This window comes from Triticum aestivum, chromosome 4A (assembly GCF_018294505.1).
Source record: "Triticum aestivum cultivar Chinese Spring chromosome 4A, IWGSC CS RefSeq v2.1, whole genome shotgun sequence".
In the NCBI taxonomy this organism is placed as follows: domain Eukaryota; kingdom Viridiplantae; phylum Streptophyta; class Magnoliopsida; order Poales; family Poaceae; genus Triticum; species Triticum aestivum.
In genome coordinates, this window is record NC_057803.1 from 749,226,417 (window position 1) to 749,250,609 (window position 24,193).

Sequence of the window (24,193 nt, forward strand, 5' to 3'; positions counted from 1 at the left end):
TTTATGTCCTACCTAATATTGATGATCATGTGCTAAGAACAATTAAGTAGGGTTGGTTCGATGACTATGAGGATGATGATCGTATGACTTGTTATTAATAACGAGTAGAAATTGTATGATGATGCATGATTAGTAGGACTTGTTATTATATATGATGATGCATGATGCGAGCATGAAGAGTTATTATATATCAGCGGGTGAAATGAACATAGCAGTAGCGTTGGTAAACCAAGCACGGAGATATAAGAGAGGACACTTCTCTCTATTAGCTAGCTAATAACAACCTAAATTAACCCCCAAACCCCCTAAACCAGCCCCTTTCAAAAAAACCTCAACTCCAGCCAGCTGCTGACGCGTGGATGCCATTTGGTCCCGGTTTATGTCACCAACCGGGACCAAAGGCCCCCCTGCCTGGGCTGGACGCAGCGGCCACATGGAGGCCCATCTGTCCCGGTTCGTGTAAGAACCGGGACTAAAGGCCAAGGGCATTAGTACCGACCTTTTAGTCCCGGTTCATAAACCGGGACAGAAGTCCCTTACGAACCGGGACAAATGTCCCTTTTTCTACTAGTGAACAAATAGTCACTCCAAAGTGACTAATAGCGGAGAAAAAACGAAGAGATTATGGTAGGGTACGAAACCACCTCAAAGTTAATCTTTCTGATCGATCTATTCAAGAGTCCGTAGTAAAATAACACGAAGCTATTCTTTCCGTTCGATCTATCATAGAGTTCGTACTAGAATAACACCTTAAGACACAAATCAACCAAAACCCTAATGTCACCTAGATACTCCAATGTCACCTCAAGTATCCGTGGGTATGATTATACGATATGTATCACACAATCTCAGATTCATCTATTCAACCAACACAAAGAACTTCAAAAAGTGCCCCAAAGTTTCTACCGGGGAGTCAAGATGAAAATGTGTGCCAACCCCTATGCGTAAGTTCACGAGGTCACGGAACCCGCAAGTTGATCACCAAAACATACATCAAGTAGATCAAGTGAATATCCCATTGTCCCCACAGATAAGCACATGCAAGACATACATAAAGTGTTCTCAAATCCTTAAAGACTCAATCCGATAAGATAACTTCAAAGGAAAAACTCAATCCATTACAATAGAGTAGAGGGGGAGAAACATCATAAGATCCAACTATAATAGCAAAGCTCGCGATACATCAAGGTCGTACCACCTCAAGAACACGAGAGAGAGAGAGATCAAACACATAACTACTGATACATACCCTCAGCCCCGAGGGTGAACTACTCCCTCCTCGTCATGAAGAGCACCGGGATGATGAAGATGGCCACCGGAGAGGGATTCCCCCCTCTGGTAGGGTGCCGGAACGGGTCCAGATTGATTTTTGGTGGCTACATAGGCTTGCGGCGGCGGAACTCCCGATTTAGATTATGTTCTGGGGGTTTCTGTATATATAAGAGGTTTTGGCGCCAGGAACAAGTCAGGGGGGGGGTCTTCGAGGCGGCCACGAGGTAGGGGGCGCGCCCCCGACCCTCATGAGTGCCTCGGGACTCTTCTGGTCCATCTCTTATGCTCCGTGGGCTTCTTCTGGTCCAAAAATGATTTTCGTGAAATTTCAGGTCAATTGAACTCCGTTTGGTTTTCCTTTTCTACAATACTCAAAAACAAGGAAAAAACAGAAACTGGCACTAGGCTCTAGGTTAATAGGTCAATCCGAAAAATCATATAAAATAGCATATAAATGCATATAAAACATCCTAGATGTATAATATAATAGCATGGAACAATCAAAAACTATAGATACGTTGGAAACGTATCAAGCATCCCCAACCTTAATTCCTGCTCGTCCTCGAGTAGGTAAATGATAAAAACAGAATTTTTGATGTGGATTGCTACCTAAGAAAATTCTCAATGTAATTTTCTTTATTGTGGCATGAATGTTCAGATCCATAAGATTAAAGATAAAAATTCAATTTTGACATAAAAATAGTAATACTTCAAGCATACTAGCCAAGCAATCATGTCTTTTCAAAATAACATGGCCAAAGAAAGATATCCGTAGAAAATCATATAGTCTGGCTATGCTCTATCTTCATCGCATAAAATATTTAAATCATGCACAACCCCGATGACAAGCCAAGCAATTGTTTAATACTTTTGATGTTCTCAAACTTTTTCAATCTTCACGCAATACATGAGCGCGAGCCATGGTCATAGCACTATAGGTGGAATAGAATGGTGGTTGTGAAGAAGACAAAAAGGAGAAGATAGTCTCACATCAACTAGGCATATCAACGCGCTATGGAGTTGTTCATCAATAGATATCAATGTGAGTGAGTAGGAATTGCCATGCAACGGATGCACTAAAGCTATAAGTGTATGAAAGCTTAACAAAATAAACTAAGCGGGTGTACATCCAACTCGCTTGCTCATGAAAACCTAGGGCAATTTGAGGAAACCCATCATTAGAATATACAAGCCAAGTTCTATAATGAAAAATTCTCACTAGTATATGAAAGTGACAACATAGGAGACTCTTTATCATGAAGATCATGGTGCTACTTTGAATCACAAGTGTGGAAAAAGGATAGTAGCATTGCCCCTTCTCTCTTTTTTCTCTCATTTTTTGTTTTTGTTTGTTTGTTTTTGGCCCTCTTTTTTTTGCCTCGTTTTTTTTTTTTATTTTTTTCGTCCGGAGTCTCATCCCGACTTGTGGGGGAATCATAGTCTCCACCATCCTTTCCTCACTGGAACAATGCTCTAATAATGATGATCATCGGCGCGGGCGAGTGGATAATTGATCGTCATGGGATTCAGGTCGGCAGCGCGTCGCCGATGTCTGACTTGTCGTCGGAGCGCCTGTTGGTGAGCAGCGTCCAGACTACACACCCACAGGTGCACATGTTCCCCGGCGACTAGCCTGGCCAGCGTCCGGGTCCTCCTAGACAAATAGTGCCCCTGGAACGGCAGCAGCCGCTCACTGTACCCTCTGAAATGGACCCCAGCAGTTACTCTCCTTTCAAAGAGATCCCGTGTGTACGTCAGTGTGTGTGCAGATCATGTCCCCACTGTTAAGAGTTACTCTTGATATTTTGCATTTGCACTTTCGTTTTTGGTTTCTGCATGTAGTAGTGCGTGGGTGTGATGCATACGAGCCGGTGGTGTTAGTGAAAGAGATCATGCAGGGCCGCATGAAGCTGGCACTTCCGTGTGACGCGGTGCTGCGTGGAAGTATTGAAGCCAAAGGGCTGCATACATTATCTAGTTACTAGACCATAAAGACACGCGTTGTCGCCCCCGTCCATTCTAAAATAATAATAATAATAATCATAATATGTATACATGAGAAATAGTTGAAACTTCCAAATCATTGATTGAGAAGCCACATGTTTCTGCGCCTGGCATATATATTTTACCAACAAAAAATAGCATCCAATTGAGGAGTGCAATATGTATATAGGGAGAGATCCGAATATGAATAGTTTATTAGTGGGATTAATTATCCACTCACCACATGAAGGAAATAACGGTGGTGCCAGCGACAAGATCGGCGCGGGCGATCGGCGGCGGTGAGGACGGGGATGGGACAGGACAGACCGCCAAACCTAGACAAATCTCGACGAAAATGGAGCTTGCACAAGGAGCTTCGAGAGGAGAAAGCTTAAGTATGGCTCGGGGATTCATCGAACACCTCATGTGCATAGGAGGTGAGCTAGAGCACCACAAAGCTCTCCCCTCGCCGGCCAGAAAAACAGGACAATGGAGTGCTCTGCACGCTGGCGAGGGGGTATATATAGGCATCTCATTGGTCCCGGTTCGTGGCTAGAACTGGGACTAAAGGAACCCCTTTGGTCCCGGTTTGAGCCACGAACCGGGACTAATGGTTGTGGGCCAGGAGCGAGGCACATTGGTCCCGGTTCGTATCTGAAAACGGGACCAAAGGGTCCAGACGAACCGGGACCAATGTCCCACGAGGCCCGGCCGGCCCCCTGGCCAGACGAACCGGGACCGTTGCCCCTGTGGGTCCCGGTTTGTGACTGAACCGGGACTAATGGGCTGGCCCGGCCTGGACCAAAGCCCTGTTTTCTACTAGAGTAAGTATGTATGACTATATACGCAATACATCCCTACATTACACTGATGAATTAGAGCTATTGTGTATTGCTCTAGGTTGTGACTGTTATATGACGAATGACGTCCAACACAAATATCCATCGCTGATCCAATGCCTATGGTTTTCTCAAATTGATATTTGCTATGTTACTACTGCTGCTACTGTTACTGTCTTGTTACTGTTGCTACTGTTATTATTATTATCAAAACTATCAAACTATTGTACCCCTAAACACTTTGTTACAGAAATATAATTTTCCATGTGTTGTTGAATTGACAACTCAATTGCTAAGACTCATAAATATTTTTTGCCTCTTGTTGTGTTGAATCAATAAATTTGGGTGAAATACTACCCTCGAAGACTGTCGCGATCCCCTATACTTGTAGGTTATCAAGACCTTTTTCCGACGCTGTTCCCGACGAGCATAGCTCAATTTATTGAGTTTTCTTGACATTTTACCCTATGAAGAATCTGAAGTATACTAGAACCAAGATCGTATGCTTTAAGACGAGGAGATGTAAGGAACTGCCATCTAACACCGCATTTGATTTACCATCTGTTTTAAGTAGGCGGGCTTCGAAGGCCACGTTGGGAATGGCTGCGGCGGCACTTTGCACAGTGCAGCAGGAGGCGTAGAGGCTCCTCCGTAAGCGGCAGGCAGCCGCCAGACAAGGATGACGCGGACCTCCGGCGACGTACCGACAAGGGAGGGATGACAGCACGAAAGACAAGGTGATGCGGCATGGCAGGGCGGCCACGCGTACGAGGTGGTCGTCCGGTATAGGGTTTAGTTTTTTAGTTAAACAATTGAAATATGAACCATTTTATATAAATTATCTCCGAATTTTAATGAAATTCATCGTGTTCACATGAAATATGTCCGATTGGTTAAAATGCGGATTAAAATATATGCGGCTATAGTTGAATGACTGTCTTCTGCATTCATGTCCGCGGACTGGTCCCTTCATCCTCAAATGAAGATGCGGAAAAGAATTTAGGGGTGCCATCGGAGATGTCCCGAGCCTTCGCTAGTGGCCGGCAGGTTGCTGTGGAACACGATAATTTGTGAAACTGCTGTTTAGTGTGGTGTGAAAACTTATGAGTCCGTCCATACGACGGTAAAAGTGTATGTTTGGAGTCAATGCAAAGTGGACCCACATGACATGAGGAGGCATCACTTGTCCCTGTCCCGTCGGATGAGGCCGCCGGACATGGGTGATCCTGGCGGCAGCTCCTTGTCCCGGCCACACGGCAAGCAGGAGCTGCAGCCGGAGGTGGTTCTCTACACGGCGTCAGCTTCAGCGTCGCGCCACAGAACGCGCACCTCCGCCGACCTCTACGCCTTGTGCGCCCTGCTGCGCAGCTACGGCCTGGCCGTGGACGTGCGCGACGTGTCCAGGAGCAAAGCGCACCGCTGTGAGCTCAAGTCGTTGCTTGCGGCTCGGGGCTGCGCCTTCTCCCTCCCGCAGCTCCTCGTGGGCGGCCGGCTCGTTGGCGGCCCTGAGGATGTTAGGAAGCTGCACCAGGCCGGCGGGCTGCGGCAACTCCTGGACGCCGCCCCAAGGCCGAGTCCGGCCTTCGTCTGCCAAGCCTGTAAGAGGGTCGGCTCCGAGCCGTGCCCAAAGTGCAGCGAGTCCCGCAACAAGATGCTGGATCACGGCATTGTTGAGGAGGAGGAGGAGAGGGTTGTCTATTTTTATCCAACCCAAGGTGACGCTTCGCTTCTCTCCTTCCTATCCCTCTACTACAAAAAGAAATGAAAAACCCCGAGATTGAACTAAATCTGTTAGAGGTGGAGCAGTCCTTTTTTAGCCTTTTTTAGCCGTTTCCTTTTCTTGTCTATGTTTGTATTACATGCAACATAACTCGTGGAGCTGATTTCTTCTATTAGTTTGTATTACATGCAACATCTGCTTGTGTAAACTAAATCGTTCTTTCTTGTCTATGTTTCTTTTCAGATGTTTCAGTGGGAGGTAGAGGCAGAGACATGGATGCGAGTTTCAGTGTTTCTCTAGGCGCCATGAGACCCCTTCTTAAGAAGCTTGACATGATGCTAGGTCCTCATGGATGCAAGCTGACCAAGGGGGTCAATGATAGGTCGCAGCTCCTCAAAGATGATCTTGAAGAAATAGCCACATACCTTGAAGATCTGTTAGAGGTGGAGGACCCTCCCCTGGCGGCCAAGTGCTGGATGAAAGAGGCACATGAGTTATCTTATGACATCCTAGATTGTATTGACAACTTTGTGCCCCCTGATCAGTCTTTTGGCTACAAATTTGACCACAACATGACTCATGTTAAAATTCCCAAGAGGCTCAAGTGGCAGAAACAAATTGAATATGCAGCTCCAGATGCGTTAGGACATGTTATCTCCAAGAACACTCGTGTTGATGTCATTCGTGCTCCTAGGAAGCTCAAGTGGTACCAACAGATGGTTGAAAAGGTATCAGAATTCAGAATTTATGCCCGAGAGGCGATCCGACGGTACGAGAGATACCAGGTCCATTGTTGTAGCACCTTGGCGGCACGTAGATTATCAGCCATTGGGCCTATAGTGCCAATGCCGCCACTGCCTTGTGAGAAAACTTGTTTCGGCCTAGTAATTGATGGTCGGGATGAGCAAGTTTATTAACTCGATGGCTAACGACGCGGATCAGCAGCTTAAGGTGGTGTCTATTCATGGATCTGGATGTCTTGGTAAAACAATGGTTGCCAGAGTGTTGTACAATAAAATTGGGAGACAATTTCATTGCCGGGCTTTCATCCGGGTGTCCAAAAAGCCTAATATGAAGAGGCTTTTCTGTGACATCCTGTCACAAATCCAGCGGAAGCAGCCCCAAGCAAGCCAAGCCGCTTCTGATGAACTACGCATTACTGCTGAAAATATCAGGAATTATCTACATGGCAAAGGTACTTATTTTCCACAGTCAAATAGTATGTACTTATTTTCCACATCATCCAGAACCGCATGTACATGTTGCTCTTTTGTTTTTCACAAAAAAAGGCATGATGATATTAGTCAATTTCTGAAAAGATGTTTTTCAGACAAGGTTTACAGTGAGCTAGAAAAGCTTCAGTACATGCGTGTCGAGTCAACGGACATTAGTTTTACACTTCAAGTCAGCACCAACATTTAACTTCAGGTTAATATTATAAGTCCTGGACATGTATGGGCTAAAACTAAATTCTTTTCTAGCGTATCCTACAATAACCTCTTTTCTAGCGTGTTTTTGCCGTTTGCATGACAGATAAATGTGACATCCATGCATTCTTGACATGCAGGTATCTGATTATTGTTGATGATTTGTGGGATACATCAGCATGGGATGTTATTAATCAGCTTTTTCCCAAGTGTAGTCAAGGAAGCAGAATAATAACAACTACGCAGATTGAAGATATTGCATTGGCATGTTGCTGCGATGACCCAGAACAAGTTTTTGAGATGAAACCTTTGGATGATGATCACTCCAGGAAGCTATTCTTTGGCAGGCTTTTTGGTTCTGAAAGTGACTGTCCTGAAGAGTTAAAACAAGTTTCAAGCCAAATTGTAGAAACATGTGGTGGTTTGCCGCTAGCCACCATCAGTATATGAAGTCTTTTAGCAAACCAGCCTTCTGTATCAGTGGATTTATTGAAACACATACATGATTCGTTAGTGTCTTGTTTGTTATCAAATTCAACTTCAGAAAGAACGAGACAAGTACTGCACCTCAGCTACAACAGCCTTCCTCATTACCTCAAGACATGCTTGCTGCAACTTGGTATGTATCCGGAGGGCTCCATAATCTTCAAACATGACCTGGTGAAGCAATGGGTGGCTGAAAGGTTTATTTCTACAAGTGAAGGGCAAGACACAAAGGAAGTTGCAGGGATGTATTTCGATGAGCTTGTTGATAGAAGATTCATCCAGTCCATGTATATGAACTTCAACAATGAGGTGGTGTCCTGCACAGTGCATGACGTGGTACATGATCTTATTGCACACAAGTCTGCAGAAGAGAATTTCGTCGTGGTAGTAGATTACAATCAAAAGAATTTGGCACTTTCTCATATGGTCCATCGACTGTCTCTCCAACTTGGTGATGCAAAAAATGCCAAGACACCAGCAAACATCAGAAAGTCACAAGTACGGTCACTTGGAATTTTTGGAGCATCGGAGTGTATGCCTTGTATTGGAGATTTCAAGCTTATTCGTGTTCTAAACCTTCAATTGTCTGGCCATCATCATGGTGACCAAGACCAGGCCATCGACCTCACTGGGATATCAGAATTGTTCCATTTGACATATTTGAAGATTGCTTGTGATGTCTGCATAAAACTGCCAAGCCATATGAGAGGGCTTCAATGTCTGGAAACACTGGATGTCAAGGATACAACAAGAGGCACTCATGTTCCATGGGATATTATATATCTCCCACACTTGTTGCACCTCAGTCTTCCAGCTCACTCAAATCTGCTGGATTGGTCCGTCAATCCACCTGGGAGCCTTGGCATGTTGAGCCACCTGCATGATATTTATATTTCTACGCCGCCTTCTTCCGATTACTACCATCTGGAGAGAAGCATGGAAGCTCTGGATTCTTTAATATCTGAACATGGCAGCCTGAAAACTATACAAGTGGTGGCTCACAGATCCTTGGTTGGGTGTGGTGACGCTTCAAAAGCCAGAGTTGGCTGGTATTTCGTCAAACCTCCCCACCATCTCCGGAGATTTGAGCTCTCACCACACAAACCCGTCGTATTTTGCCATCTGGATGTGTGGATGAAACAACTTGGCAACCTATGCATTCTGAAGATTGCAGTGGATGGACTGTCAGTAAATGATGTTCGTATTCTTAAAGGGTTGCGTTGCCTCACTGCTCTGTCGTTGTGTGTGGAGAAGTCGCCTGATATTAAGATAATCTTTGGCACGGCTGCTGGATTCACAACTCTCAAGTACTTGAAGCTGAGGTTCCTGAGTGAAATAGCTTGGCTAAGATTTGAGATGGACGCAATGCCTAATCTCCGGAAGCTCAGGCTTGTTTTTGACGCCATCCTCCAAATGGACCAACGACTTGAACTTTTTTCGGAGTCTGAGCAGTGGAAACAATATCGACATGGTACTGCATTAATCAGCATCGAGCATATAACAGGCCTTACAGAGGTCTCCGCAAAATTTGTGGGTGCAGCTGCTGATCTAGAGTATGTATCGAGGATCGGTGTAGTTAGCAATCATCCGGGCAATAGTTATTCACTTCATGCTAAATGATTGTTGTTTCTGTTCTAACTCTTCAGTTATTCACTCTAAATGGTTGTTGTAATCAGGATATCATCGAGGTCACCGGAGTCGTCTTCGCTTCTGCATCCCCCAGGTATGCTTTTCAGTCAACTGGAGTTGTAATAGAGACGTTTCGTCATCAGGTGATAAATTACTCGTAGAAATTAGCAAAACGATCGATGAACTGTTGATTTTTGTCACGTGCAGATGGTGGAGAGCAGCATGATCTGGTCTCGTGGAGCAATACTATTGGTGTGATAGGTCGTGACCTCTTCATCTATTGCCTTCACCGCCTCTCCGGGTGGGAATATGGCGCCATCGCATCCCTCAACCATGATTTCAATTCAGTGGTTCGCAACGGGCACATCTACCGCCTGCGTCGCATGAACGGGGTCACAGAGCACTGGATCTACCTCTCAGCTTGCAGTAATAATCCTCCGGAGTGGGAGGCTTATGACCCGTCCACTGGGCGCTGGATCCAACTTCCCAAGATGCCACCGGCTGAAAGCATATTCATCTGGGAGTCGCTTGCTGTAGGAACAGAGCTGCTGGTGTTTGGGGACAGAGGAAGGGTTGCCTTGAGATATAACATCCTTACCAATTCATGGACATGGCTGGCTGATGCGATGAACACCCCACGGATCGCGTTTGGGTCAGCGAGTGTTGGTGAAAAGGCGTATGTTGCGGGAGGCGTTGATTCTTCTATTAAAATATTGAGCTCCGTAGAGATGTATGACTCGGAGACACATACCTGGACACCCCTTCCCAGCTTGAATAGGGCTAGGTTCAGATGCTCTGGAGCGTTCATGGATGGCAAGTTCTATGTGATCGGTGGTCTTACCAGTAGCAACGAGGTATTGACATGCGGTGAGGAGTATGACTTGAACCGGCGGTCATGGAGGGTCATCCACAACATGTCTCAGGGGCTCAACCAGACATTTTGGGGAGCTCTTCCGCTCATTGCAGTTGTGAAGAATGAGCTTTATGGCGCTGATTACAGTAAGAATAATGATTTGAGGCAGTATGATAAGATGGACAACAAGTGGATAACTCTTGGAAAATTGCCTGTACAGTCTAAGAAAGAGGGCAAGGACATGGGTTTCCGAGCGTGTGATGACCGGCTGATTGTTATTGGGCCTCCAAACAATTCTACTGATGAAAACGTGGTTGAGCTTCATTCATGGAACCCGGATGGGCAACCACCTGTGTGGAGTTTGTTTGCAACACGGCCATACAGGGAGGGCTGGATTCAGTCAACATGCGCCATGATGGGTTGCTGACTCAGTCAACTGAAGAACGACTGGCTGCATGCATATGTCCATGGTATGATCTTTTCCACCCTATATTTTGTAGTACGTCTTTATTCAATTTGCTCCATGATATTCTTCTGTACAACTCTGCTATCAGCTTCTGAGTTGGTAATGATATGCTTGATGGCCCTGGTTACGAAATATTACTTTTTATGTGCTACTCCCTCCATTCCTAAATACTTGTCTTTTTAGAGATTTCAACAAGTGACTACATACGGCACAAAATGAATGAATCTACACTTTAAAATATGTCTACATACATCCATATGTTGAGTCCATTTGAAATGCATAGAAAGACAAGTATTTGGAAACGGAGGGAGTATTTTTTTACTGTTTTATTAGTCTTCATTGTCAACTTGGGATGGTTAATTTGTGGGATTGTTTGCCTGACACCATATTTCTGTTCATATTTCCTTGCAGTGGCTGTCTGTGCCTCGTTCTGTAGTCTTATTTTCCTGGGACCGCTGATGCTACAAAAGAGTTCGGGAGGACAAGCATCCAGATTTTTTAGTTGCTAGCTGTTACTTTTGTAGCACTTTGTGTTACAAAATTGTTTCCACATTTTTAGTTGCTAGCTATTAATTTTGTTGCAATTTGTATTTCGAATGAATTCATCTTCATCGCGCAACTTAAACTGTACTTTATCTGTTTACTCTCGGTTACTTTTGAACATCAACTTGAGTCTCTAGCTTCCCCTGTTTTTTCTGTTCAACAAGGTCAAACTCTGAATAAAAAAAACAATTTGGAAAGAAGCATATGCATCATTGCCTGTAGACTTGGATGAATATGTTCAAATATCTTCTCGAAAGGGTAGCGCGAGTTTCAACTTACACGCCATTGCAATGTTGATTGGCCCGGATTCATGGTTCATGATCTGGCTCTTCCAGCGCATGCCTTCAGTGGTGTGTTGTATCTTCACTAACATCTCCAACGTGCCCCTGAAGATCACACCTGCGACATCCGCTCCAGACTCATTCTAAAGATAATAACTAGCAACTTGAAACCCTGATGTTTCTTCAGGTCATTTCTCTTAAATCACTTCAATCATGTCTTCTCTACTGATGAGGTAACGAAAATAACCAAAGATATGCCAAGGTCTTTCTGTATTGTTTAACTGCACCTGTCATGATGTTTTCCGTTCCCGCTGCATTTACATGCATGCATTTGGTTGTTATGAGAACGTTAAGGTTAGGTAATTAGCTGTTTCCTTACTATTGCTCAACTTCTTCAAAGATCTCAGACAAGACCTGCCACTACATTGTCACCACTTCAGTAGGCCATCCTGTTCAGACTTCATCGCAAATCTTCAGGATGTTTGTATACACGAGGCAACATCAACTATGTCGCTGGGATAGTGCCATTATCGATTTTGTGGTCTATACTCAGTTAGCTGCATTTCTTGTGAGTTGTGACAAAAACACATTGTGATGGTGCACAAGATGATATTCAGTCAACTGTTCTGAGAGGGCATGTACTCATGGTTTGATCTATACCATATTAATGAACGCTAACAGTCTAAAATAAATGTGTTTCTTTCCATTTATTTACTTTTCTTCAGAGTTTGAACAACCTTCAGCTGAACAGAAGAAAAGACCGAACTTGTTGTTTTTTCCTGCTCAAAAAATAACTCGTAAATAAGGTCCTGTGGTACTTGTCCGTATCTACTTGATATAGATACAGACTACGGTGTCATCCCATTCAAGAGATCGATTCGAGTGGAGTCATTGTGGCTTGGTCTGTAAGTGTTGGACCTGTAGCTACCTAGGGTTCCTGATGTCTTTGATTCGGTGCCGTATGGGGCAAATATCGAGCATCTACTATCACAGTCTACCGTGTATTCTCCTTGCAAGAAAAAAGAGAGAGGATAGATAGCAGCCGCTGTTAGAATGAGGAGGCAGCATCTTCGTCTGTACCTGAAGCTACAGGCAAGTATTGAGAGTTGAGAAAACAGAGCAAAAGCAGAGGAAGCGAGCCAGAGGTATCTATATGTATCAGTTCTGATTGTCCCTAGGTGCTTCACGGCTTGCTGATAATTGCAGGCTGGAGCATTGAGTTTGCAATGCAGGCCCTTGGCTCAAAAGACAGCCAAAGTTAACAGCATTATCATCAACGGATCTCCCGTAGGTAGGCAGGCTTCACAACTCACGTACTGTACATAACAAGATGGCACACAGATAATAACGAATTACAACTGTCTTAAATTCTTCCAATTCTATCTTAGTGATGTAGCTAGTAGAACTGAGGTGAAGTTAGGAAGTAATATTCTTGAGGTAAATAAATATATTGAGGTGATATTCAGAAGCCGGTGGATATAGTGTTTTTATAGCTAGAGGAGAAGCCTGGCAGTGTGCCTTGGGTTGGAGAATCAAAGCTGGGAAATTTTGATTCTGGGACCTGGGATGAGGAAGAAGATAGTTGAGGTGTGGAGTTTACTGGAGATGTTAGAAATTTGATGGTTGTTGTAGTTGCTCCAGTTTGGACTGTAATGAACCTGTAATATACATTGTGGTATCCGTTTCTAACAGTTGATTGGATTGGATCCTCAGGTGTTGCTGGGTGTACTATACACTAGACAGACTGCTACGGCCATGGATTCTGTCTCCTGAAGACTTTTGCTTCTAGTACGTGAGTTGTTTGTGTTGGTATGCATGTCAATTTCGTGGGCTTTTTGCCGTAACAAAGTCCCTGTCAACTATGAACTGACAATGGTCCTACATTCAGTTACAGGATCAACTATGAACTGACAATGTTTCTTTTCTTTTTGCTTCCCTTTTGGTTTCCGATTGAATGAAACTACTGCACAACCGATCTGTGATCATATCCTGTATAAATCGACAACTTTTTATCCCTATTTCTGAACTAGAAATTGGCACATCACGTGGAGGTGGGAAAAAAAATGCGGACTCGTCAGCTCCAGCGACTCCATCATATGGACGGAGGGAGACTAAAATTGCAAGAAACCCCACCTGAATCGAGAGCATCAGGAACCCTAGCTAGGTAGCTACAGATCGAGATCGAACACTTACAGAGCCGCGGTGAGCGTGTCCACTCGACCTCAGGGACAGAAATACATTCGCTCGCCGCCTCCCCGGGCTCCGGCATCTTGATCTCTCGACTCCTCTGCTACTGAGAGATGCCCGCGTCGCAGTGCCGCGTGGCTGATCGGACGGTCACCTAAATTCGGCCGCCCAGCTAACAATAAGAAATTCGATTGTGATTTTTCTTTTTTGCAACATTCGGCGGCGATTGATTTTTACTCCTTTTTTCCCCAAGAAAAACTTCAAATGCTATACTTTGAAACAAAACATTGGCATGTGATGCAGTTTTACAGACTATAATGTGACAGATTTACATATACTCATACGCAAAAATGTGTTGCCGACGAGCTGCACGTCGATGTATTTCAGTCGGAGCAGGTGAATGGCTTGCTTCTTACGGAACCTGAACAATCTTCAACAGAGCAGATAGCAAGAGTGAACTTGTTGTTTTCCCTGCTGAACAATCTTCAACAGTGCGTTTCATCGCCTCAGCTTTTCCCTTTGTACTTATCATGTACCAAAAGTTCATAACAGTTGGCTAGCCTTTCAAGCTTCTTGAAGAAGAACAGGCTCACTCTTTGCGACATGTCGAAGGCTGTTCCAACTCCACGGAGGTCAGACGATCCAACCAAACTGAAAAGAATACACCAGTTTCACACTGCATCTCTAAATATGAGCAATTAACCACGCTCGGGTAAGATCGATCGAGATCATGCCTGTCGTTTATACATCATTGCGGTCTTCTGCGTGCATATCATGAGGCCTCTGGTGCACTGCTTGCTGGTACCAAGAGAGAAGGCACGAATGAGTTCAAGAGAAAGTGCCTGAAGAAACATCTCAAGGCTTCTTGAGTTGCTAACTGTTGTTTTTGTTATAATTTTGGTGTGCATTTGGAGTTTTGATGCCTTCTTGAGGAGAGACTGAGAGAGAAAAGAGAGAAGGAGAGAAATGGGAGGAAATTGGGGCCTAATTGCTTTCTTTCTGCTGAGCATCCTGTAGTAGCTTTTGTTTAACTCGGATCAAACTAAATCCTTTTGCATCCACAAGGAAGGAAACAGAACAGTATGTTTCAAGCTACTAGTAGCAGTACTGTTTTGCATCTATCTATCTATACTTTATTATAAAGCAAAATTTGGTTGATGGAACAAGAAATAGTATTACTGTCATGAATGCTTTGTTGATATATTCCACATGCTTCTGGCTTCAGACGATAACCCAACTACTGATATGCATCTGCATGTTATGTCCCTGTTGTTGTTCTGTTCTTTGTTACTGGGTGTGCCGGCGTTGTCGCACCGTGCATGAGCAGCAGTAGCCGCCGCTGAAGTAGGTGTGAGCAGATTGAACAAGGGACATACAGACGGGGCTGCTACACACACTAACCAAGTACAGTAATAGCTATCAAGATGACCACAGGAGACCGAATCCTGCCGTCGACGGGTTGCGCGAAATAATCAGTACACCTGATGTCAGTAATCGAGTTCAAGTTGAGTTACATAATTTGTCTCTGTCATACGTAGCACGTTTTGCCGTCCCCTGATTTGGATTGTTCATACACCTATTTTTTTCTTGATATAAAGCACAGAGAAACCTGAGGATGTAGAGATATGTAGCTCACGCTCACTAGATCACGTCACAGAGAAAACCTGAAATCTGAAGCTACAGGCAAGTATTCAGAGTAGAGAAAACAACCCAAAAGCAGGGGAAAGCTAGCCACGAGGAAGCACAATTGCAGCCTGCATCTACATGTATCAGTTGTGATTGTCCCTAGGTGCTTCACGGCTCGCTGATAATTGCAGGCTGGCGCATTGGGTTTGCAATCCAGGCCCTTGTCCCAAAAGGCAGACAAAATTATCATCAAGGGATCTTCCGTAAGTAAGCTTCACAACTCAATTACTTGAGAAGATGGCACACAGATAATAACAAAGTCCAGCTATCTTAGATTCTTCCAATGCTATCTTAGTGCTGTAGCTAGTAGAGCTGAGGTGAAGTTAGGAAGTAGTAATATGTTTGAGTTAATATAAATTTATTCGATCAGGTGATAATAGGAAGCCGATGGATATAGTTTTTTTTATAGCTAGACTAGATGGAGTATGTGGCTAGGCTGGGGATTCCGGCTTTTGATGTTAGGTTTAGGTGAGTGGTCTGGGTAGTGGCCCAGCTAGCACCCCTTCATCATATGGATAGGAGTACCGGCATATGTTGCCTAGTTGGTGGATTCCGGCTTATTGTTGTAACACTTTGTAAGGTCCTCGAGAATAATCAATAAAGTGGCAGTATGCATCTACCAGATGCAGAGGCCGGGGGTCATCCTCCTTTTCTACAAAAAAAAGAGGAGAAGTCTGGCGCCTTGGGGTGTAGAATCAAATTAAGATGGGAAATTTTGATTATGAGACTATTGGGGGTGAATAGGGTGGGTTTGGTAATGAGGATGAAGATGGCCTAAATGTAGTTTTGGGGAGCAGTAGACGTAATTATGTTTTGCTGGTAGAACTGTAGAAGTATGCCCAAATATAGTTTTGTAGTGCTACTGGAACTGTTACCAGGATATGTGTGGGATGTGGTTAAGTGCACACTGAATAGGTCTCTCCTGTTTGTTTTTTTAGTTTTTTGTTTTTTTTACGATGTATGTAGTTCGGTTGTGAACTTTATTAATGAAGATGTTACATATTTGATGGTTGTTGGAGTAGTTGCTCGATCTAGTTTGGACGGTAAGGATTCCGTAATACATTTTGCGATTCGATTTGTAATGATGGATTGGATCGTCAGGTGGTGCTGTGAGGCTGTGAGTACTGAGCAGGCAAGCTCGGACGGCCATCCAAATTCGCCTGCGGTTAGAGCCTTTTTTCAAGTGACTGACTCTGCTCTAGCAAATCTTGTTTTTCTGTGTACGCACAGATGTATTATGGCCACTACTAAGCGTTTGGCGTGCCGGCCCAAAGTTTCGGCCGGTCGCGCCCCATCCATTCCTCCTACGCGTGTAGGTCTCCATACCGTACTCCTCCCAGTCGCCGCCGCTGCCGCTGTCCCCTGGGCGGCACGCCGAACCAACCTCCTTGTACATTAACCAAATGATTTTGTTAGTGAAAATGGTCTGAGCAGTAACATGGCAAGTTTTAAAAATGAGATGGAAGGAGTGGCAGTTGAAGAGAAGCAACATGTGGAAGATGGCACACACGGAATTTACACAAGCCAGCTGTCTAAGAAACTTCTGATGCTCTCATAGTGGCGTAGTAGGACCAAGGTGAAGTTAGGAAGAAGCAGTAATATTCTTGAGGGAAATAAACACTTCTTTTTCGGTACAACCCCCCTGGACACATCGACGGCTTAGATTAGAAGATAACCCTTCGGTACAATAAGTGAGGAGGGGCAGGATGGGAATTTGGGGCGGGGCGCGGACGAACGGCATGCTGTACGGCATACGTGGCGGTGTACGCCCGCGCGAGGGGCGTCCCACGTGTACTTAGTCCACCACCGTCGTCCCCCGCATTAACCCGGCGCGGATTGCGGTGGCCATTTACGCTGCACAGCGCCCCATCGAATTGCCGCAGTGTGAAGTCCTATCGCCGGCGTCGGTCCGCGCGCGTCGTACGCCGCGCAGTGCCCAGTCGAATCGCCGCAGGGGGAGTCAAATCGCCGGCGTCGATCCGCGCGCGGCGTCGATTCCCACACGGGCGCCTGCACTCGCCGCCCGTCCACGCCACCGCTCTGACCGCCTGCGCACGCCGCCCCCTCGCCTGCCGGCATTAATCGCCGGCACCCACCCCGCGCCCTATAAAAGCCAGGCCCCTTCTCAAGTTAAATTGACTGAGCAGGTGTCTTTGAAGTACTATATGACTAATGTTTTCTATATTTTTGTTCTTTGTTTCCTAGGTAACTTGGATATAAAGGGAGACCGATCAGCTTACATGGTCAATGCATCAACCAATTGGTGTTTATAGTCAAGTCGTGATCTCATTGACAGCTCTTTGAAGTGTATCTTTCTCATTGCTTGCGGTTTTTGCAATTCAGCGTGTTTTGCGGGGGAATTCAGCGCGTTTGTTATAAGCTCCATCAACATGCAGGAATAAGTAAATGGTTTCACATATACCCGATCTGTTGTGGGTATGTGTGATTGGATTGGATTAGTGTGTGATTGTAGAGCAAGCAGCACTGGATTGCTTGCTTTCTCCAGCTTTGGTGTGGTGTTCATGATCAAGCTGGCGGACTTTGTGTTGTTATGTAATAAAAGGGTTGTTTGTGCCCAGCCGTCCAACCTTGTGTGTTGTGTGTGTGTGTGTGTGTGATGAATCATACATAAACTGAGTCTGATTTGTGTTTAGTTGATGGACCAAGAAATGCTATACTGTCATGAGTGATTTGTTAATACGGTACTCCAATTTGCAATTGTGCTGAGGAGTTTGAGTGGATAATCTATCTTGTGGTGCTGCCATCTTAGTAGTAGTATTATATCCTGCATGTTTCCTGTCATTTCGGCCGATCACTAACATGTTGCTTTCTGAAATAGCAACATGTCCTGTCCCTTGCTGCTCTCCGTTCCTTGGTGGCTGCGCTTGCATTGTCGCACGCATCAGTAGCAATAACCGCCACTGCATATTGATCAAGTAAGTAGTATCACGATGACTAGTAACTTGAAAAGACGAATTCGGTTATTGAATTTAACTTGAGAAGACGAATTCGGTTATCAAATTCAAGTTTAAGTTGAATTCGGTTACTGAATTTGTCAGTGCCAAACGTAGTGCGTTTTGCCGTCAGTCACCTTGGGGGTAGTATCTCAGGTCCAAGCTTGCTTGTTGGGCGCTGAAGATACCCCTGTGCTGAAGAAAGAAGGCAAAAGAAAAAATAATTGCACATCAAATATCTTGATAAATATAGATAGACACACATATGTAGCTCACTGGCAAAATAACCACGTTAGATGAGTTGAACTGGCGATGTATGGATTAGAGATCAGAGTAACCTTGGTGGCCGTCCCTTGAGCAGACTGCCGAAATACCATCACCTCTTGTCCCGCCCGCAGAACCATCCATCCTCCTCTGTTGATTCGGAGCAGACAAGGCATCCTTCCTGTGGCTTGTGTTTGCATCAAGGGAAAAAAATAGCGTGCAATACAAAATACCATCACCTCTTAAATTATGCTATTAGCATGCTATAGCGTGCCATTAACAAGAATTGTACACTGGTATATGTAGTGAGACAATTCTCTGCACGCTATAGCGTGCTATTAGCGGCGCTATAGCGCACTATTTTTTTCAATGGTTTTCATATCTAGCAGACAGACCTCAAAAATACAATTTTTGATATATCTAGTCCTCGGCACACACACTAATGCTAATCGGCCACAGAGAACAGAACAGAAATCAGACAAACCTCAAAAACCCATAGCAGTCTGTCTGGTACACCCAGCACCTGAGAGTCCAACAGTAGCGCATCAGAAATTGATAGCACAGCGTCCAAAGGCTCAAAAAAAGACAGAGCAGATGTGGAAGCAACAACTACTTAAAAATTCTTCTTTTGTTTGCTGACATGGTTGCTGAGGGCAAATTGACCGCAGCAATGCTCAAAATTAACAATTTGATAAGGGAAAAAATCCGCAGGAGCAACCCCAATGCATGGTCAATTCTAGTATGCGGCTTGCCCGCGGAGTACAGTAGCACAACTTCAAATGTGGTTGGGAAGGAAGAATTTCAGAAGTGTATGTGCTGTGCAGTGCGGCTGAAGCTGAGGTTCAGTCGTGCTTCCTGTGCTCTGTTTCTTAAAGCTCGGTTAAAAAAAGTGCTGCACACCGATGGCATATATACGTAGTTGAGCTGCTGCTGCTGCTGCTTTTAATTTATCATGTCTGTCTCTTTTGCCCAGGGCCTGGATTGCAAACTCGATGCTCCAGCGACTTCATCTTTGTCAGGACCTCGACTCGACTCGCCGGGGTTATCAGCGAGCCGTGGAGGCAGTGGCTGGACAAAGATGGACCAGAGCTGATACATACACATAGTTGATACATACTGCAATTGTGCTTTCCTGTAGCTAGCTTCCTCTTGATTTGCTCTGCTTTTTCAACTCTTAAGTAATAGTACTTGCCTGTCACTTCCTCAGCTTTTGCTCTGTTTTCTCAACTCTGAATAATTGGTTTCAGGCTCAGGTCGACTCAACTTGGGGCCTGACAGACAATCTTCCTCCTTCCGACCACGGGATCAACATTACTGGAGGCTGCTAGCTATCCAGTAAGAGCTCGGATGGAGACACTCATCTATCCTTGCTTTTATTTTTAGACTGTTATATTTGTGGTTATATTTAGCATGGACAAATCCACTAGACTGTTAAATTTTTAGATATGGCCGTCCGATCATCTATCTTCGCTTTTATTTTTAGACGTGGGGTTGACACGCGTGGGTGTCTCTGAAGCAGACGATTCCAGATACGGAGATGCCTGCCGGCCAGGGAGGCTGCGAGCGAATCCTTTAGGGGTACGGTGGAGATGTTAGTGAAGATACAATCCATCACTAAGACATGAGATGAATGAGCCCAAACAATGCATCATGAATCTGGGCCATTCAACCCTGAGCCTCTATGCAGAAGACATGATCCTTGTTGCTCTCCAGACTTAGAGCATCTCCAGCCGTTGAGCCCCCCAGGAGGCATTTTCTCGCCGCTTGGGGGACTGCCAGCGAGATGTTTGACTTGAAGATGAAAAAATCTCCAACCCGTTTTCACCCCCAAGCGAGGCTGTCGTCCTCGCCGCGCCTGCCCCTAGCGCCTGCTTGTTAGCGACCAACCGTACACTCTTCACGGGATGGGCCATTGGTTGCGCCTATTGGGCCTGGGCTGATGGGAAGGCTACGAACGACTCGGCTTAAATCAGGACGGCTTTGGCCTCGTCTGCTTCTGTCTTCCTCTTCCTCTGTTCGTGTTCCTCCTCCTTGTAATGGCTAGAGCTTGAGGAATCCATTGCTGTAATCTCCATTGGTTAGGAATAGAGAGTGTGTTGCTAACAATTGGTATTCAGAGCCATAGATCCTTAGCCACGGAATTCTGCTGTACAAAATTTTTCCCAAAAATTTCCCCAACTCCTCCAAATTCGAACCAAACAAATTTCCTGGATCAGAGAGCTTCGATCCAGCCTGTTCAAGCATGCTACGCGGATCAGCTTCGGCGGCCAGCCGAGATCGTGTGTTCGCGTTGGCGGAGGACCACCAGCAGCGCTACTGGTGTCCGAGTGGGCGGACCAGAGCAACAAGCGTCGCGCCGAGTTCGCCGCCCGTATTCCGGCCATCGCGGCAGGTGTCGGCGGCCGTCGCAGAAGCCTCGATCTTGCTCCGACAACCACGACTGCGAGCCTCATCTCCGAGAGGGCCACGTCCATGCAGATGTCAGCGGCGGCTCGTTCCATCCCCACATCAGCGGGAGCAGCGTTCGCCTCGCACGACTCTAACTTTGCTCGTGTGGTTCCCATCACCTGCTCGACGGAATGCCGAGGAAGAGGTAACGGTGCAACAAGGGCCACAGCAGCGCCATCGGCATCGACAACCACATCGACCCCAACTGCGTCTGTCGCAGACGAGGACGCCTCCTTGTACCCGCAGCCATCCACCATGGTTGACGCGCTCTCCTCCGACTTCACCTCTGTTCCTGATGCATCCATGGTGGCCTTTGCTCAGAGATCGGCATCAGCAGGAAGAAGCGGCACCGCGCCAGGGCATTGAAAATACAGTCGCCAATGTTCTCGCTGCCTGGACGCCCACCAAGTGTTCGACGCGATGTCCAAGCTGCGACTCATCCAAAGAGTCGATGTTCACCTCATCCGCAGAACCACCTTCATCCATGACCAATGTCGACGTTATTCCTGAGCTAGCTACACCAGTGGAAAACGATGAGGTCATCGATGTTGCCATCATTGATGTCACTGCACCTGAGCCTATCAACCGCACAACAGGAGGTCTTGACCACAACACCGAAGATGATGCCATGATGCTATGCCTGGACCCTTGGAGTATGCCTATGGTGGTGTCATCTTCCTATGCGTCGAGCGTTGCAGCGGCCGAGGCTGCCCTGGCTGTGTGTGATGTGTCCCCTAACCATGGCAACATCAGCATCACCCAAGAGCAAGCAGAACAAACGAGTAATCCTGACCATGTGAGAAATTCTCTACTGATGAATTCAGGGTTCAAATTTTACCTAGTGCAGTTACTGTTCCAATATGATTACGGACATGAAGCTTGGCCTGCTTGCCATGTTCTTGACACTGGCTGCATGATGTTTGTTACTCATAAGGGGAATGACTTTGAACAAGAATGCAAGACACTTGCTAGATGCTTCCCCACTATTCCAGATGTTGCCTGGGTGGATAGACTTTCATTCCCATTACTTAAGTCTGTTGTCAAGTTAGAAAATCTCATTGAGCAGTTGCAGAAGTATTTCATTTTCCAGGTAAAACTGAAGCCATGGCCTGCCTGTGAGCAACCCTTGTTTATTGTGACATGTGCAAGTGTGGTTTCTAATACTGATAACAACCTTGTCCTGCTTCAAAGAAAAAAAGGAGGAGCAACCAATATGCAATTTCATACACCAATTAGCCACAACCTGCTCCAGTGGAACAATTACACACATCATGATCTGGACTATTTTCTGTGGGCAATTGCATGGTCGTTAGTGGACTCGTTTTGTGTTAGCTCATGTTTTGAAGGAAGTGGAATTGTCACTAGGAGGGAGCTGAGCTGGAATTATCATTGTTGTTCTGAGCCTATACAGTGGGAGATTGCATGGTTTTATCCCTTGGAGTATTTTGCTAGTGACAGAGAATTTGTTCAGCCATTATTTACGAATTTAGTGCAGTCTTGCATTTTTGGAGAGGTTTCCTTCCCTGAGTTAAAACAAATACAGTGGAGAACTGCTCGTGTGACTTCGAAAGAATTGTTGTTTTTCCATATGGGTGAAGAGATCCTTCCAGCCATCTCCATTGTCATCAGTTATGGACCTGTTGCTGTTTTGGCTTGGTACGTATTGGATACAGAATTCGTGAGTGCAGATGCATATTTTGCGGAACTCCGCAAGGTACAGTGCATAGGTGTATGCGTTTCTCCTGGTGATGTTACATCAACTTTACAAATATGGCAAGGTCATATATAGGTTAATATGGTGCTGGAGTTTGATGGATTCCAAGTAACTCTGTTAGCTGCTTACATTACCTTGGTCTGCCGAGCTATGTTGGCCGCTCACGTCAAAGGTGCTTTGAGTATTTAAGGGAAAGAATCTGGGAAATTTTAAAGGGGTGGAAGATCAAACTGTTGTTATCCGATTATAAAATATTTGGTGAACAGTTAGGGCAGGGGTGCCCTCCGCCGCCGCCGCCCTCTCCCTCCGCCGCCGCCGCCCTCCCCCGCTCCCGCCGCCCCCGGCCGCCGGCGGGCGCGCCCCGGCTCCTCCTCCCCCTCCCCTCCTCCCCCGTACCCCCCGCGTCGCCTCCCCGAGCGAGGCGGCCGGGGGCTCCCCTTCCCTGCCCCTCCCAGCGCCCCCCCCTCCTCCTTTCCCCTCCCGCCGCCGCCGGCGTAGGCCATCGGGCCTGGCTCGCGTGATGCCGGCGGCGGCGGCCCTGTTCTCTTCCTCCCCGCGCGGCGCTGTAGCTCGGGCGTTGGCGCCGGCGGCGGTGCACCCAGGTCGGCTTCGGATCCGGTGGTGGCTCGTCTTCGCAGGCGGCGCAGCTCCGGGTGGCATGGTGGCGGTGGCGTGGCTGCTCGGCTGCGGGGCGGCGCGGTGGCTGGCGGCGGCGCCCTTCCGGCCCAGATCTGGGCCCTTTTGGGCCCCATCTGGGTCTGGGTGGGCCTGGCGTGTGCTTTCCGGCGTCATCTCCGGCGGACGGAGGTGTGGCTTGGGCTGGGGGTGGCGGAGACGGTGGCGCGTGTACTGCAGTGCAGCGACGGGAGCTTCACGAGCCCGCTTCGGGCTCGGCCGGGCAGGGGTGCCTGGTTTGCTCCTGAGCTACGTCCGGTCGGTCACCGCCGAGGGTGGTGGAGGTTGTCCCCTCCCACGTGGCCGCTGACCCTGCTGCTCCTCGTTTTCGGCTGGTTCCTCTCGACCCCGCCGGTCTCGCTTCGCTTGTCACGGTGAGACGGCGATGGTGACTGCGTGTCCGTGGTGGCGCATATTGGTGGACGGCAAGTATGGTGGAGCGCGATGGATCGTCTGGGGTCGTGGTTGGTAGAAGGTTGGGAGAAATCCTTGTCGGCTTGTTCGGCACCAACGCGGTGACGCCCGTGGGCGTCGCCGTGCCTTCCTGAAGGGCGTCGGATATCCCCCTTCCTCCCACGGCCCTTCGCGTACCGGGGGAAACCCTAGGCCATGTCCGGTAGCAGCGTCGTTGTCGTCGCGTTCCTTCTTGAAGGTGTTACTTGGTATGCGGCGTTTCGTGGTGCTAGGAGCGTGGTGGAACTCTTCGGCGGGCGCAGCGGTGGCGAGTCATCTTCGTTTTTGTTGATCCGCCGTTGTCGGCATTTTT

At 46.6% G+C, this 24,193-nt stretch overlaps 1 pseudogene; it reads left to right on the forward strand.

The window, feature by feature from the left end:
• Nucleotides 1-5,295: 5,295 nt before the first annotated feature.
• LOC123083615 (disease resistance protein RGA5-like) lies at nt 5,296-11,283 on the forward strand (annotated as a pseudogene).
• Nucleotides 11,284-24,193: the final 12,910 nt, after the last annotated feature.